We start from the raw sequence: 18,228 nt of genomic DNA, 5'->3' as shown, positions 1-18,228 counted from the left end.
GCAGCAACAGCCAAACAGAGCGTGTCAGCAATGTGACGGCCACATGGCTTTAGTGAAGTGTGTTTTGACAGCAACAGACTATGTATGCGTATGCATGCGTGTGCGTGTGTGTGTGTGTGTGTGTGTGTATGTGTGTGTGTGTGTGTGTGTGTGTGTGTGTGTGTGTGTGCGCGTGTGCGTGTGTGTGTGTGTGTGTGTGTGTGTGTGTGTATGAGTGTGTGTGAATAAGTAAACCTGATGACAGCAGAGCGAAAACACACAAGGTTAGAAAGCTTCTTTTTAAACCATAGGCTGTTTTATAACTGTGCGACATCAGCAGTTTTCACTTCCATCTGCATGGTGGTGTGTTCACCCAGCAGACGTCCGTCATATATCTTCATAAGGTAACGTTGACACACAGTTGACACAAAGGATGCTCATTTATGCAGACCTTTAGCTTATTTCTTTCCTTAAGGGCAAAGTGTGTACTTAGTTTATCAACTGTCCAGACACAACAGTTGAAGCTAATCTTGTCCAGAAGAGGCTCCCTGTTCAACCCTGAAAACTTGTCTAACGGCAGTGATTATATTTTTACTTTTGATACTGCAGAATGGAGAAAACAAGGGCGGCACAGTGGCGGACTGGTTAGCACGACCACCTCACAGAGGTGCAGTTTTGCATCCGGTTGCATTTTCTCCCCATATCTGTGTGGGTTTCCTCAGGGTACTCTGGTTGCGTCCCACATTCCAAAAACATGCATGGTAAGGTGATTGATCACACCAAATTGGCTGTAGGTGTGATTGTGGGTGTGAAAGGTTGTCTGCCCTGTGATTGGCTAGCAACCAGTTCAGGGTGTACCCCACCCAAAGACTATTGGGATAGGCTCCAGCACGCCCGCAACCCCCATGACAAAACAATGAAGTGTTAGGACTATATATCCGTAGACAGCACATGTGTGCGTAGTTGTAAAAACTGATGCATCTTGATTATCATGTCAAGTAGGGGCAAACTTACTTTAGCGTGTTTGGGAAATGAACCGAGGGAGTTTTTCTTTTACATGTCCCCCCAGCGCACCTGAGAATTTGGTATCGAAAGGTAGACTAAATATTAGACAATCTGAAAGCAGGTGTAAATTGTGGGCGGGATTTTGGTGGATTATATTGAGGTACGGGCAAACAGATTCTGACCTTCACTGACGTCAAGTGGATGTTATTGTATTTCACTCTGAATTGTGCGGACAGCTATTGGTGGATGTAATGGCTTGGTTTCACATACAGACACAGGTCTCCAATTGCCAACTTCACAGTGGCTAATTTTACATCATCTGCAAGTGGATAGCTTCTTGCAGTTCCTTTTAAATGTTCTTTGTGTGTGTTTTTGTCTTGCATAGACTCCAGCGATTCAGTATCATGCTTCCACTCTGTAGACCATGCACCTTTCCTGTGCTGAATTTCAAGGGAATGAGGGGACGCTTTAAAGGGATGGGATTGAAGTTGGCCACAACAGTGCCCATGCCCATTTTTAACTTCACTTGTCAATGAGCATACCAAAGGAAGGAAAACGTCCTCTGCGTGCACAACTAACAAAAATAGGGCCCTTGATTTTGATTTGGTCTTGGTTTATGTTGTCAATATGTATGATAGCCCTTAAACAATGCTTGATATCCAATTTAGAAGCAAAGAAGTGAGGCATAGCACGTGTTGCTTTGGTACCCCATCAAAATATTTCTGACAGGGATGTCTGAATTTAATTTCTTATTTCCAACTGGCCCCTCCGTCAGTTGTCACCTTATCATGGTGGAGGGGTTTGCGTGCGCCTATGATCCTAGGAGCCATGTTGCCTGGGGCTTAATGCCCTGGTAGGGTCACCCATGGCAAACGGGTCCTAGGTGAGGGGCCAAACAAAGCACGGCTCACAAGCCCCTTATGATGAATAAAATAAATGGATTGCGTTTTCCATTGCCCGGACGCGGGTCACCGGGGCCCCGCTCTGGAGCCAGGCCTGGAGGCGGGGCTCGAAGGCGAGCGTCTTGTGGCCGGGCCCGAAAAGGAAACGTGGGTCCCCCTCCCCATGGGCTCACCACCTGTGGGAGGGGCCAAAGGGGTCGGGTGCAGTGTAAGCTGGATGGCGGCCAAAGGCAGGGACTGATCCCCGGCTGCAGAAGATGGCTCTTGGGACATGCAATGTCACCTCTCTGGCTGGAAAGGAGCCTGAGCTGGTGTGCGAGGCAGAAAAGTTCTGACTAGACATAGTCGGACTTGCCTCCACGCACAGTTTGGGTTCCGGTACAAGCCCTCTCGAGAGGGGCTGGATTCTCTTCCACTCTGGAGTTGCCCACGGTGAGAGGCGTCAAGCAGGTGTGGGTATACATATTGCCCCCCGGCTTGGCACCTGCACATTGGGGTTCACCCCGGTGAACGAGAGGGTAGCCTCCCTCCGCCTTCGGGTGGGGGGACGGGTCCTGACTGTTGTTTGTGTCTATGCACCAAACGGCAGCTCAGAGTACCCACCCTTCTTGTAGTCCCTGGAGGAAGTGCTGGAGAGCGCTCCTTCTGGGGACTCCATCGTTCTACTGGGTGACTTCAATGCTCATGTGGGCAATGACAGTGAGACCTGGAAGGGCGTGATTGGGAGGAACGCCCCCCCCCGATCTGAACCCGAGTGGTGTTCTATTATTGGACTTCTGAAAGTCAAAAGTCAAAGTCAAAGTCAGCTTTATTGTCAATTTCTCCACATGCCAAAGACACCCAAAGAAACCGAAATTTCGTTCCCCCCATCCCACGGTGACAAGACATGGCCCACAACAGACAATCAAGTAAACAAGTAAACAACAGCGTGCTGAATAAATAATGAATAAATAACACAACAAATAAATAAATAAGAGGAGCAAAAAGGAGCAAGTGAGCGTACAGCAGACATTCCAGAAAATAGCGTTGTTCTATTATTGGATTTCTGTGCTCAACACGTATTGTCAATAATGAACACCATGTTCAAACATAGGGGTGTCCATGTGTGCACTTGGCACCAGGACACACTAGGCCCAGTTCAATGATCGACTTTGTAGTCGTGTCATCGGATTTGCGGCCGCATGTTTTGGACACTCGGGTGAAGAGAGGGGCGGAGCTGTCAACTGATCACCACCTGGTGGTGGGTTGGCTCCGATGGCGGGGGAAGATGCCCAAACGCTCTGTGAGGGTCTGCTGGGAATGTCTGGCAGAATCCCCTGTCAGGAAGAGCTTCAACTCCCACCTCCGGTAGAGCTTTTCCAACGTCCCGGGGGAGCGGGGGACATTGAGTCCAAGTGGATCATGTTCCGCGCCTCCATTGTTGAGGCGGCCGACCGGAGCTGTGGCCGTAAGGTCGTTGGTGCCTGTCGTGGCGGCAATCCCCGAACCCGCTGGTGGACACCGGCCGTAAGGGATGCCGTCAAGCTGAAGAAGGAGTCCTATCGGGCCGTTTTGGCCTGCGGGACTCCGGAGGCAGCTGACAGGTACCGGATGGCCAAGCGGAACGCGGCTTCGGCGGTTGCTGAGGCAAAAACCCGGGCGTGGGAGGAGTTTGGCAAGGCCATGGAGAATGGCTTCCGGACGGCTTCGAGGAAATTCTGGTCCACCATCTGGCGTCTCAGGAAGGGGAAGCAGTGCAACGTCAACTCTGTTTACAGTGGGGATGGCGTGCTGCTGACCTCGACTCGGGAAGTCGTGAGTCGGTGGGGAGAATACTTCAAAGACCTCCTCAATTCCACCTACACGCCTTCCATTGTGGAAGCAGGGCCTGGGGACTCTGAGGTGGACTCTCCAATCTCTGGGGTCGAAGTCACTGAGGTAGTTAAAAAACTCCTCGGTGGCAAGGTCCCGGGGGTGGATGAGATCCGCCCGGAGTTCTTAAGGGCTCTGGATGTTGTGGGGCTGTCATGGCTGACACGCCTCTACAACATTGCGTGGACATCGGAGACAGTACCTCTGGATTGGCAGACTGGGGTGGTGGTTCCCCTCTTTAAGAAGGGGGACCGGAGGGTGTGTTCCAATTACAGGGGAATCACACTCCTCAGCCTCCCTGGTAGGGTCTATTCAGAAGTGCTGGAGAGGAGGGTCCGTCAGGAGGTCGAACCTCGGATTCAGGAGGAACAGTGTGGCTTTCGTCCTGGCCGTGGAACAGTGGACCAGCTCTACACCCTCGGCAGGATCCTCGAGGGTGCATGGGAGTTCGCCCAACCAGTCTACATGTGTTTTGTGGACTTGGAGAAGGCGTTCGACCGTGTCCCTCGTGAGGTTCTGTGGAGGGTGCTTCGGGAGTACGGGGTGCCAAGCCAACTGATAAGGGCGGTTCGGTCCCTGTATCACCGATGCCAGAGTTTGGTCCGCATTTCCGGCAGTAAGTCGGATTCGTTCCCAGTGAGGGTTGGACTCCGCCAAGGCTGCCCTTTGTCATCGATTCTGTTCATAATTTTTATGGACAGAATTTCTAGGCGCAGCCGAGGCGTTGAGGGGGTCCGGTTTGGGGACTTCATCATTGCGTCTCTGCTTTTTGCAGACGACGTGGTGCTGTTGGCTTCTTCAGGCCATGATCTCCAGCTCTCACTGGAGCGGTTTGCAGCCAAGTGTGAAGCGGTCGGGATGAGGGTCAGCACCTCCAAATCCGAGTCCATGGTCCTCGATCGGAAAAGGGTGGAATGCCCTCTCCGGATCGGGGATGAGATCCTGCCCCAAGTGGAGGAGTTTAAGTATCTTGGGGTCTTGTTCACGAGTGAGGGGAGGATGGAGCGCGAGATCGACAGGCGGATCGGTGCAGCGTCGGCAGTAATGCGGACTCTCTACCGGTCCGTCGTGGTAAAGAGAGAGCTGAGCCAAAGGGCAAAGCTCTCGATTTTACCGGTCGATTTACGCTCCTACCCTCACCTATGGTCACGAGCTATGGGTCGTGACCAAAAGAACGAGATCCCGGATACAAGGGGCCGAAATGAGTTTTCTCCGCAGGATGTCCAGGCTCTCCCTTAGAGATAGGGTGAGAAGCTTGGTCATCCGGGAGAGACTCGGAGTAGAGTCGCTACTCCTCCACGTTGAGAGGAGCCAGATACGTTGGCTCGGGCATCTCATCAGGATGCCTCCTGGACGCCTCCCTGGGGAGGTGTTCCGGGCATGTCCCACCGGTAGGAGACCCCGGGGACGACCCAGGACACGCTGGAGAGACTATGTCTCTCAGCTGGCCTAGGAACGCCTTGGCGTCCCCCGGGATGAGCTAGATGAAGTGGCTGGGTAGAGGGAAGTCTGGGAGTCCCTCCTGAAGCTGCTGCCCCCGCGACCCGACCCCTGATAAACGGAAGAAGATGGATGGATGGATGGATGGATGGATGGATGGATGGATGGATGGATGGATGGATGGATGGATGGATGGATGGATGGATGGATGGATGGATGGATTTCCATCTGGTTTTAATATCTGTTTTCAAAAACAGAGTTCCAATGGTAGTATTTAACAGTCATCCATTTATTACCGTATTGGCCCGAATATAAGACGACCCTGATTATAAGACGACCCCCTCTTTTTCAAGACTCAAGTTTGAAAAAAAGACTTTTTGAACACCAACTTTAATTTTTATACAGAAAATAATTACAGTACATCTGAAACAAATGATCCAGTCGAGCTCTTGAAAGCGAGCGCTCTGAGGACCACGGAAAGCTTTTCTCTGATTGTGAGCATTAGATAGGCGATTTTTTTGAGCTCTCCATCTCCGTACATTACACTCTGTGACACCATATTTCACTGCCGCTTTGCAGTTGTTTGAAGACTCTGCCTCATTTATCACCATCATCTTGAAGTTTTCATCATAACAATCTCCTCAGCTGCCGGTTAACCTGGCCGATCTTTGACTCACTTTCTCCAGATTGTCGCTACGTTTCTGTTGGGGAGCCTGAGGACTGTATGTGGGTTGGCTCTCTTTTCTTTCTTACAGCTATTTTTTATTTTTCTTATTCGTGCTACTGCTATTTTTATTTTCATTCTTCGTGACAGGGGTTCGCTTTGGCCTGGGGAGTTAAGTTCAGCATTCGCTTTAAAGATATCTGGCGCCATCTAGCGTTGTGAATGGGTATAATGTCTAGACCCCGAATGTAAGACGACCCGCACTTTTCCAGTCTTATTTCAATGGAAAAAACATTGTCTTATATTCGGGCCAATAGGGTATATCAGGATGAGTCTTCCCACAGCCTGTTTCATAGGCAGAGGTAAGAAGGCTTGTACAGGGCTGCTTGAAACCCAGGCCCCTGACTAAAACAGAGCAAGGACCTATTTTTCACATTCTTGGCAGAGATTGTGAACGTGCAGCGTTCCCAGACTGTAGCAACTCTCCAACTGCTGATAATAAATTATTTGTTATGTGACATCATTTTGTTACAAGCACGATTGAGCCAATACACTGGCACTCTATAAAACCCCCACTCACTGTGTGTGCACTTGTGTGGAGTCGTAATGCCCATTTGGTTGCGTGGACACTTCTGCTGGTCACAACAATTAGCACCTTCAATGGGATGGGACTGGGAAAAAAAATCTGTTTCTCATAAGTGTAATATCCATGTGAAATACAAATAGATGGATAGAGAAAATGTGTACATGCTGTCCGTTTGTGGTGCCTTATTGATGTGTGTGTGTGATGTGGTGGAAGGACGTTTTAAAGGTTGCTGACGTCTACCAAATTGTATATGTTGTGGCCTGGATATGAAATTGCCAATCTCATATCAGTAAGTGCTTTGTTGATGAATTTATCACACAGGCAACACATTGAAATCAATATGATGTTCACTTTTCAGCAGACACAAACCTGCAGAACAGTGTTCTCCCCACAATATTTTTAAAAACTCTGGCCAAGCACTTCACCCCAACAACATAATAATCATTCCCAGACACTTCATACTATACTCATCTGCAGATTTTTTTTCATCCATTTGAAAATATTTTCTGGAGCATCATCTTGTGTTCCTTTAGCATTCTGCCTTTTGTGCTCCCTAAATATAAATTCTGTGTATAGTACTGTGGATCATGGACAAACTCAAGATTATTGACTTTAAGAAGCTTTTTTGTGTGTAGAGATGATCTCCCTGTGCTTGCCTGGCTTTTCTCCAGGTACTTCAATTTTGAAGACTCTAAATTGTCTATCATGTCTACCATGTTGTCACTCAAAATGCATAATAACTCGCTCGAAACCTTCCCGTTATGTTTTGGTTCGTATTGATCAAAGTCACTCATATCACTGTATTGAGAATGAAGCTGAAACAAAAGACATCCATGTACAGGAACCTCAATGAAATCATCAGTTACTGAAAGCTTCCAAAGGCTGGACATTGTGCTGTGAGTAACAGTGCCTGAACATGATGTCAATTTTATTTTGAGACATGAGTGAAGTGTTTAGGTGTGGTTTTTATCTATTGGACACTGGGACTGGAAGTGGAGAAAACAGAACAAGTGAGTGTCCATCCTGATATAACTTTAAATAAGTATTTAGTAACTGTTTCCAGGGGTCGATGAATGTCCATCCAGTGTCTTTGGGCCGAATGTCAAGACACAGAGAGGAGTCTGTGAGCATGTGTGCTCCCTGGTTCACTTTCCATGACTCAAAAGGATATCCCACACTGCCTCCCTCTCAGCATTGTTTCCCCGCCCCTCATTCGCTCCCACCTCCGCTCCATTCCTCTGCTTTTTTCATATAGTTTACTGCCAACAATGTTCAATCCTGCATCTGACAAAGCTGGATGGACTCTTACAGAGCTAAATATGGATTTCGGGTGGGTGAACTAACCCCAGGATGAGAAGCTAAGAGAAGAAGGAAAAGGGTAAGTGAACGAAGACAAGCAAGCTGGTTGTTTTAGTATGAGGAAATTTGTTTGCAATTCATTGGACTCAAATAAATGTGTTTAGCTTATAGGTTTGAATAATTAAAGTTGAATAAATCCAATTGAAACAAACGATAAAATGTTAAACTGCATGAAAACAGATACTGTATTGAGAATAGAGAATTTGGGTATTAACATAGTATGTATTCGTAGTCGTTGCACTGATAAAATGTATATGTAGATCTGTGTTATGAGAGCAGAGGGTCATAATTATACATCTTTGGGTGGCGGGGGGTGTTAGGAACTAGTCACCGGCCAATCGTACCGACGAACAATTTGGAGTGATAAATTGGCATGTTTTTGGAATTTGGAAGGAAACCTGGGTACCTGGAGGAAACTCACGCAGGCACGGGGTGAACATGCAAACTCCTCGCAGGAAGGCAGCTGTAATCGAACCCTTTTCCTCTGAACTGTGAGGTGGACATTTTAACGAGTGTTCTACTGTGCCACCGTCAGTTTAGACTTGACAAAGCGAATGGAATCAAAATCAATCAATCGTCATATTGATTATTCTATCGATTAAACAACTAATCCCCCCCATCCCTACCACACATGCACATTGCCCAGCTGACTATTTTTTGGGGGGTGGAGGAGTTAGAATATTTTATATTGATAATCACACATCTTCAAACAACCCTTAAGTTTGCTAAGGTTAATAGAGCAGGTCATCAAAAGATGACATGATTATTTGCTGCTTTGGTGGGGCTAGTTTGTAGTGACTGAATTGCTAGTGATATGTCGGCATTCTGTGCGAGCTCTACTCAGATCATGATTTCCACATCATCATTTGTGTGCTACTTTTTCAAATTATTCAACACGATTGTTGTGCTCTGTTTTGCTGCATTTTTTCTCTTTTTTGCCTTAAGTGCAGGGTACAGATTGTGCCCCTAATGAGACTGTGTGCCCCCCATCCCCAGTGCCATCTGCACTTATGATTCAGACCTTGTTCTTAAATGATTTTTTTGACTGGAATTAAATTTTGGAGACACTTTTTGAAAACCCTTCCTCCATACACACTGTCAATGGGCAACTTGATTGCCTCTTGCATCTGCTGATAGCAAATAGCTTCATTTGCTTTTACAAAAATGACAACAATGGCCTAGTTTGGTTTACAACTGCTCTGCAGATGTGTCCTGTATGTCTTTCATCTTAAGTGTGGACCAGAATGCATTGCTAAAACAGTCTTGCAGGATTGCTGTTGACCAAAGAGCTTCTATGTGTCCCCAAGTGTAGAATGCATTCAATTACCAGTACTGGTGCAGCAATGCTATACAGAAAATAAATCAATGATAAGTAAAAGTGATGACCAATACTAATCACAGCATCTCAATTGAGTTGAGGTCAAGACTCTAAATGGGCTACTCCAAAATCTGTATTTTCCTCAGATGATACCATTCTGATGTTGATTTACTTGTTATTTTGGCTTGTAGTACTGTTAAATTATACTTTAATTAGCCAGTAGCTTAATTTAAATTGTCAAATGTGTTGATGAATTTGGGAATCTATATTATTCTATCGATTATAGCAATGCGTCCAAGTCCTGAGGGAACAAAGCAGTTCCAAACTTAACCCTCCCTTCCTCATGTTACGCAGTTTGGGATTCAGTTTTGACGGTTATGTGTTATGACTTTTTTTATTTCAAACAACTCAGCTTTGGTTTCACTTACTTTTCTGTTGACCATCAACTAACTTGCTAACTTTAAACCCGCCCGCGGCAATGTGACATTGACTCTATGACTCAGAATTGGTGATTTAGTTATTGGTTGAATTAGAATTGGTTGTGAAAGCTTATAGAAATTGGGGTTCACATACTCTTGATACTGGAAGAGTAATTTGACATATAAACTTGCGAGGGAGAAACAACACATCAACAAACTGGTTGTCATAGTAACACTGAGCAGACAAGCATCGTGTGAGCGTGACACATTTCCTGATGTTTTACAACGTTGTGCTGTGTACTGCTCTTGAGAGCAGAGGTGGAAAAAGAAAGATGGAGTCATGGCAATAGATCAGCGTCACGTCAAAGTTGACGTTTTGCTGTGTTGAAATGCAGATGAAGTCATTCACTTTGGACAGCAACAGTTGATCTTTCTTTGAGCCAATCATGTCTCTCTTTCTCAGAGACAACAGTCCGCTAATGACAGACCATATATGTCCTCTGCTTGTTTCACATGAGCTAACTGGTTATTTCACAGCTGTAATGACAAACTGGAAATGACAAAACAGGTTTACTGCCTCATAGCGTCGCATCAAGCTATTTGTCTTCTCGTTACATCCTAATAACATGTATTCCTGTGAGAAAGGTCAGCTGCAACACATGGTGGTTTTCAGCTCGCTGAACTCATCTCCATTAAAAATCGTTTCACTGGGTGGTAAAGGGGGCAGGGAGTAGATATTTTGAACCCTTCACAATTGAGTATCAGGAAGAAATGGACTCACGCACTGGTTCGTTTGGAAGAGATATGTTATTTATGTAGTTGCTTATCTGAGGCCATTCTTGTATGTGTACATGTGGAGTGTATAGTATGTGTGTGTTTGAGAAATAACAGCTGGTATGTTAAGCTGTTAGTAGTGGCACCCCTCCAACGGATGTAATGAATCTGTGTTTACTCATTTTACGGGCTATTGATGACACTAGGCGTGTTTAGATGGACAAATTAATTGGCATACTGACAAAATACTACATTCTCTCCACTTTCTCATGCTCGTGATTATACTAAATGATTGTCAGTGTGCTTAGTTGAAGGTTAATTTTGTATCTCAAAAAGTAGATGTAAAAATGTCATTAAAAAAATATTGTCTAGGTCTACAACAACAAAATATGAACATTCATCCATTCATTTTCCATACCACTTATCCTCACTTAGGGCTGTGGTTGAGTTGGAGCTTACCCCAGCTGACTGGGCAAGAGGCAGGGTACATCCTTGACTGGTTGCCAGCCAGTTGCTGGGAAAATATAGACCAAAAAAATCACAATCACATTCACACCAAAGGACAATTTAGAGTTTTCAATGAACCACCCATGCGTGCATGCATCTAACTATTTGACATGCACTACTAGCCTACCACCCAAAGACAGTCGAACGTTTTTTACTTGAAGAGCATCAAACAAAATGTGAGTATAAGATTTAGACTACAGATCATTTAAACCAACATTCTAATATAATTCTGGTACATTTATTTTTACTTCAGTTCCAGTCAATCGTTCTCATCTTCACTGAAAGGGAGCAAAACTATTTAAAAAAATATATTGAGCCCACTTTTGAAATCACGGACATGAGACGGAATCTGACCTCGAACTGTCATTGACAGGATATAAGACACTGGCAGTGCTCGCCACACAGGAAGTCTACATATAGTGACAGTCATCTCATCTTCTTCCTCTCTCTCACACTCCATTCTGAGGATTACACATCCCACTTTGGACTACCAAACAAGGAAGTTCAATTCATAAACACATACAATGTTAGCCTCTTAGCATAATTGACTAAGGCATTTTTAAACATGTTTTAAAACAGAAAAAAACATAACAAATTCAACAAGTCAAGTTACTTGTGGATTACTTTTTGACTCCTCTTTTGGTTTAAACAAAGGAGTTTAAGAAATGCCAAGTCAATGTACTTTCAGACCAATGTTGAACAGAGTGCTATCGAGAGGAGTGAAAAAGATGAACAAAACTGGTTCATGAAGCAATTTCAAAGCTTCATTTTTCCATCCCTACTAACAACCATTCTCTGAGTGACTTGTACTCATGTGTTTGTGTGATCCTCATTGCACTGTAGGTGTGTAAACAAACCTGTCTATGTGCCCCACTCTGCTTTCACGTCTTGTGTACCGCCATGAAAATTAAAGCACTCTATATCAAACAGCGCGTTCAGAAGATCCTTCTTACATAATTATACATATATATTCTTATATTATATGTCAAATTTCCTTGGTATATTATGATTAATTATTTGATTTGATTTAGATATTAATGAATTTGATTTGGCAACAGACACACACACATGGCCAGTGGTAGACCACCTTATTGTTGATTGATATCACCATCTGGCTAGCATGTCTGGAACAAACAATAAATCATTAGGACATTTTGTTTTCCATTACGCTATATTAGTCTTTACAAAGCGAGAAATGCGATTTTTGGGTGTTTCCGGTGATTCTGATCGACTCTTGAGGGCGTGTTTGTTGTATGCTTGAGTTCAAATTGGTCTATGATGCCTTTGCCGTGTGTGTGGCTATGATTGTGTGGTCAAGTATTTTGGGGTGCTTCTCAGTAATTAATGAATAGCATAGCCTCAGATAATGTTGAAATATTACTACTTTATATTTAATATGCCTAATATTGTTGTTAGAAACAGTTACCTTGAAAAAGTAATTAGTTATTATTTATATAGTATTAGTTATTTTACAAAGCGGCTCGCTGGCGCACTGGGTAGCACGTCCGCCTCACAGTTAGGAGGGTGCGGGTTCGATTCCACCTCCGGCCCTCCCTGTGTGGAGTTTGCACGTTCTCCCCGAGCCCGCGTGGGTTTTCTCTGGGCACTCCGGTTTCCTCCCACATCCCAAAAACATGCTTGGTAGGCCGATTGATCACTCCAAATTGTCCCTAGGTGTGAGTGCGAGTGCGAATGGTTGTTTGTCTCTGTGTGCCCTGCGATTGGCTGGCAACCGGTTCAGGGTGTCCCCCGCCTACTGCCCGATGACGGCTGGGATAGGCTCCAGCACGCCCGCGACGCCCGTGGGGACTAAGCGGTTCAGAAAATGGATGGATGGATGGATAGTTATTTTACAGATTACTTGACTTGAAACAACTTAGTTACTTACTGATTACTTGATTTTAAAAGAAACCAAGTTATATAAAAAGTTACTTTATTGGTTACAGTGAACAGATTCCGACAACTCTGCATAACAAACGATTGACAATCAGATTTTCCAATACTTGATTTTGAACTGTGATATTTAAGAATAAAAAAATGTATATATTTAATTAAAAATATTACCACCATATTTTTTTATTTAACAATAGTGATTCTTTTTATTTTAAAATATGACTGTGGATTTTACGCTTTTACATTTAGAATGTATATTGTATAATGATTAAATTTGGGACCTCATCGAGTCAGTGCTCTTTATGTATCTTTCTTTTTAAGCTCAATGGGGTGTGATACGTATGCATTATTTTGACGAATTGGAAATGTTTTTGAAAGTAGATAATGCTTCGTCAGCAGCACAGTGTACAAGGTACCAGATTTTTTTCTTTAGATGTCACAAACTCAATATAGTGACTGGATTTTCCATCTTGAAACTTTCTCTCCTTCCTCCTTTGCTATTGGTCATGGCACATACGTGATGTCATTCTCTCAGGTGGGTATGGTAAATTGTGAAGTCCCAGAATATCTCTACCTCAAGTTGTTAACACTGTAGTTCCCCTTTCTTAGGTATTCTATAATGTACAGTTGTTTGCTGGGTGTCTTTATCTAGGAATTACTACATTGTATTATATTATTAGTTAATTATTACCCTAATTTCTGGACTATAATCCGCTACTTTTTGCACAAGCTTTGTACCCTGCGTTTTATAGTCCGGCGTGGCATATCTAAGGAATTTTCATAGCTTTTATGATATTTTAAGAGGATATGCGTTGGTAATACAGGTAATAGAAATGAGGACATTTCATTTAAAACACCTGCATTTTATAGTCCGGAGCGGCTTATATATTTACAAAACAAGATTTTCCCCTAATTTGAGCTGGTGCATCTTTTATTCAGGTGCATCTTATAGTCTGGAAATGCTGATAATTTTTATACACATTTGAAACCACTTCATGACGTATGTATGTTTTGAGCAAATCTTGTGAACTGCTTGTCAATATCGTTAATTACAACAATAACAAATAAAGATTTAGCAAAGTAACAGTTGTCAGATCACTCACTTAAGAGAAGTACTGCATTAGATTAGTGTTTGCTGTAAAATAAGGTTGTATTAGAGCACAGGTGTCAAACTCAAGGCCCGGGGGCCAGATACGGCCCGCCACATCATTCTGTGTGGCCCGCGAAGACAAATTGTGCATCAAATTCGTGTGTCATTACTAGAATTGCAAATTGTCTTCACTTTTAATAATATCTATTTTTTTTAAATATTTGACCAGTTTTTACTCGTCTGATTTGAAAACGAGTTATTTGTCAGTTTGTTTTGTAGCTTTTACTGTATATAATATGAGGTGCTCATACACTTATTTGGGTTGACAGTCATAACGGCCCTCCGAAAGAAGCTAGGACTACAATGCGGCCTGCGAAAGAAATGAGTTTGACACCCCTGTATTAGAGTGACATATTAGTTTTTAATGTGTTATAGCATCACTGTAAATTATAAAGACTTTCAGATAAGGTACATCATTTTATCCTGTCCCCATCCTCACATGTGTAAAGATTTTGTGTAAAATGTGACAAGAAATGTAAATTATAGAGAAGAGGCGTATGAGCACCATATCTACCCTACATAATATAGTCATGTGTGGCTATGTAAATTTGCCCTTCAGGCGATGTTTACTGCATTTCTGTGGTTGTTTCGTTCTAAAAACAGTGTATAATTTAGTCAAAACAGCTGAGAAATCTTCCACTGTTGGGTTTCTAAGTGGCGTACCGAATCATGTGACATTCAAGAAGGCCACCAAAAATGTGTCTCGAATGTCTACTTGTCCCTCATCATCATCCATTTCAATGGAAATTTATTTGTTTGTCTCTGTTTTGTTCAGAGGCGTCTCACTTCTCCCTAATTCATACACATTTGCAACTCGGCTTAGAACAAAACAGCACAAATTTACAGTTTGTGTTTTTTGTTTTTTTTTAAGTTTAAAGAGACTCTATGCCATGAATCTGGTGTCAGGGCCTTCAGTAGGGAACTTAATCCACCTCTTGTGAGCACCACTTTCACAGCACAGAACTTATCAATACTGTGCTGTTGGATTCTGTCCACAATTTAGGGAGCGCGTTATCTGCGCCTCACGGCAAAAGCCTTTGCCAATCACCTGTTATCCAATTTACTCACTGCGTGCTCGTTTGATTTCTTCAGATTTAGGAAAATGCAAAGACACTGAAGCAGAAATTAGACTTAGACAGATTGGTTGAGTTCAATCACAATTCTTGTTCAAAATGCGCTGTTTTCAGGAAAGTACAATACAGCGCTGGGCCCTTCAAGAGCGGAAAGTCTCCATTCAGAAAAGGCAAAGTCCAAGGTTGTTAGATCAGTTTTATATTCAGTAGCACATTGTGGGCCGGGATTGATGGGCGATGAGTCTTCGGGGTGGGGCAAGTTCGAAGGAGAGTCTGCTTCCATGGGAGTGGTGCTGGTTATGGGCAATTCGGTGTGTTGGTGGGGGGGTGTTGGTGTGTGTGTGTGTGTGTGTGTGTGTGTGTGTGTGGAGGGGGCTGTCGTCTTCCATCCCGTCTCTCGGCCTTGGCGATCATCTTTGGCCGAGTTCTCGGGTGGCTCCTTCTGGCACCTGCTGGTTTTATCGCCACGTGACCTTCCTGTAAGCATTCTTCTCCAATCTTGGACATACACTGTCGTACCTCATTCAACCGTATCTTTTCTTTGTTAGGCAAACTATTTTCCTCTGTGCAGAGCGTTCAGTAGTAATCAAAAACTGGCGTCTAGCATTAGTCAAAACATAAGATACAATCAATTACTGAACGGTCAAGACGACTCTGGCCGTGTCCATGATTCAGAGAAAAAACATCAGGCATGCATTCCATAGTTTCTTAAGGGTCATTAAGCTATTTAGGCAATATATCAAAAGTCATTTGTTATTTCAAAGTCCTCAGAAATATATCAGATCATAAAGTTATAAAAACCTTTCTCGTCACCACTTATCAAAAATGTCTAGTTATGTCTTCTTTATTGATTTGGTGTGTAGGTATAATTATATGCTTAAAATGTTTCTTTTATTTATTTAATATGTGAATATACTTGTCTGCTTATGTACTTTATTCAATGAGGTTTGAGCATATCTGTTTTTGTAGCTAGGCAGGACTTTTTGTATTTTGACCTCATTCCTTCAGTACAAAAACACATTATAGTAGTACAAAAGTATCTAATAACAAGACAAAATCATAAACATTTAAAGAGATGAACAAGTGAAATGAAAAATGTTTTGTGAGTTTGACCAACCAATCAGAGGACAGGTGAATTTTGACATTTCATTGGTCAGTGCATGGTGGAAAAAAGAACAACTAAAGAAACAAAAAATTCAACAATCACTTATACCGGAAGCATGTACCAAAGAGGAAAAACTACAAAATAGAGAATCAACTGTTGGGAATGAATTTTTACAATTTCATGGGTTGAATAGAATTTTGGGTTTAAATGTAGGTCAGTGTAAATTATAGGTCAGTAAAAAAAGAGGCTTCAAGCTGTTTATTGCCACTCCCAGTTAAGGTTTACTGTCAAGCTAAAAGTAAAACAAAGAGAAGTCCACAGTGTTTTTAAAACAACCACAACACATGCCTTAGAAAATCCATCTATCCATCTTCTGAAATGCTTTTTCCTAATGGGATTGGGGGCGTGCTGCTGCCTATCCCAGCTGACTTTGGGCGGTATGCAGGGTACATCCTACTTGAACTGTTTGCCAGCCAGGCAGCCAAGTTGCATGCGGCAGAAGGTGTGGCACAATGCCTATTTAAGCACAAAAGGATATTAAAAAATGAAATCAAGCAACATTTTTGTACATTTATATTTATTTTTGACAAAATATTACCATAAGAAAAATGTAAAAATACCAGCAATAATTTCTGTTGAGTCCATCCCGAGGGTATTTAATCGTTGTCTTTTATTTATTTATTCATTTTGCGTTGTTCAGCCTGTTCAGGGTCATGGGTGAAACGATCACAGGTGATTGATGATGTCAATGATTAACTTGGGATTTTTATTTATTAGTGTGAAGGTGAAGACCTTCACACTATTGTTATTGCTGTCCTTTATTATTAGTGTGAAGGTGAAGACCTTCACACTATTGTTATTGCTGTCCTTTATTATTATTATTATTATTATTATTATTATTATTCTACTTATTCCGCTCACTTTTTTGACGCTTAACTCCTTCCACATACTTCAACCGATTCACTCCGTTCCACTTTTCACTTATTCCAAATATTCATGACACGGCTGCTTACATTTTTTTTGTTCGAAAAATTTTCCGTTTTCACAAAATTCACGATTTTGTGGCATTTTTTTCCCCATTCATTCTTAATGGCAGATTCAACATTTCACATTTTTGTTGTTCCAGTTTGAAATTCACTTATTTCAACACATTCAAATCACATTGGGGACATTCCCAAACTTGCCAAATTCAAAAATTTCACGTTTTCACTTTTAAAATTTGCACAAAATTTTGCAAAATTTCACAAAATTTAGTTTTTCACTTCTAGTTTCTACATTTTTCCACCGATTCAACTCGTTCCAACTTTCAACTGTTCATCTTTTGCCTACCTATTCCACACCTTCCCACTTAGCAAAATTTCCAAATTTTCAATTTTGAAATTCACACCAAATTTTCCCAAAATTTAGTTTTTCCCTTCTAATTTCTACATTTTTCAACCGATTCAACCCATTCCAACTTTATTCACTTTGTTCACCTTATGCTTACCATATTCACCCCCTTCACCCCCACTTCCACAATTAAACCCTTGACCCCCACTTCCAGAGTGGCGGCCATCTTGGATTGACCCTGAAGTGCCCCAATGAACCCGGAATGAACTGGAAGTGCCCCAAATCAAACCGGAATTGACCCCAAATGAACCGGAAGTGACCTCAGGTAAACCGGAAGTGACCCCAAATCAAACCGGAAGTGACCCCAAATCAAACCGGAAGTGACCTTTTTAAACCGGAAGTGACCCCAAATAAACCGGAAGTGACCTCAGCTAGACCGGAAGTGCCTCTAATCAAACCGGAAGTGACCCAAATAGACCGGAAGTGACCCAAATCAAACCGGAAGTGACCATATTTCAACATTAAGTGCCCTAAATACCTACATTTGCGCTAACTTTTGCAAATTTTGCCCGATTAAACCCATTTCAACATTTTAACCCCAAAAGTGAACCTCCTAAAGCTGTTTTTTTTCCTTTTGTTCCAAATTTCAAAAAATTTTGGTGCAATTTTTTTTCTTTTAATTCCCATTCATTCTCTATTAGGATTCAAGATTTGCTCTAACTTCTACATTTTTTAACCGATTCAACTTGTTCCAACTTTGAACTGTTCTTCTTTTGCCTTCCTATTCCACAACTACCCACTTACCAAAAATTCTCTACAATTTTGTTTTTCTAATCTAATTTCTACATTTTTCAACTTATTCAACCCATTCGAC

General features: G+C 42.7%; 1 protein-coding gene across 3 annotated transcripts in view; it reads left to right on the top strand.

Moving 5' to 3' along the window:
- The window catches only part of phldb1b (pleckstrin homology-like domain, family B, member 1b), a 154,998-nt gene that overhangs the window by 17,795 nt on the left and 118,975 nt on the right, over nucleotides 1–18,228 (top strand). The window contains exon 1 of one of the 3 annotated variants that reach the window (XM_049725640.2): nucleotides 230–383. The exons of 1 other annotated variant lie outside the window; for it this stretch is intronic. The gene's annotated coding sequence lies outside the window, so the exon portion shown is untranslated. Of the gene's footprint in view, nucleotides 1–229; nucleotides 384–7,314; nucleotides 7,806–18,228 lie in introns of those variants that run through there. One more of the 3 variants, XM_049725638.2, reaches the window with a different exon arrangement.

The sequence above is a fragment of the Syngnathus scovelli genome, chromosome 7 (assembly GCF_024217435.2).
Source record: "Syngnathus scovelli strain Florida chromosome 7, RoL_Ssco_1.2, whole genome shotgun sequence".
NCBI classification, from domain to species: domain Eukaryota; kingdom Metazoa; phylum Chordata; class Actinopteri; order Syngnathiformes; family Syngnathidae; genus Syngnathus; species Syngnathus scovelli.
This window is presented reverse-complemented; position numbering and strand designations above follow the sequence as displayed.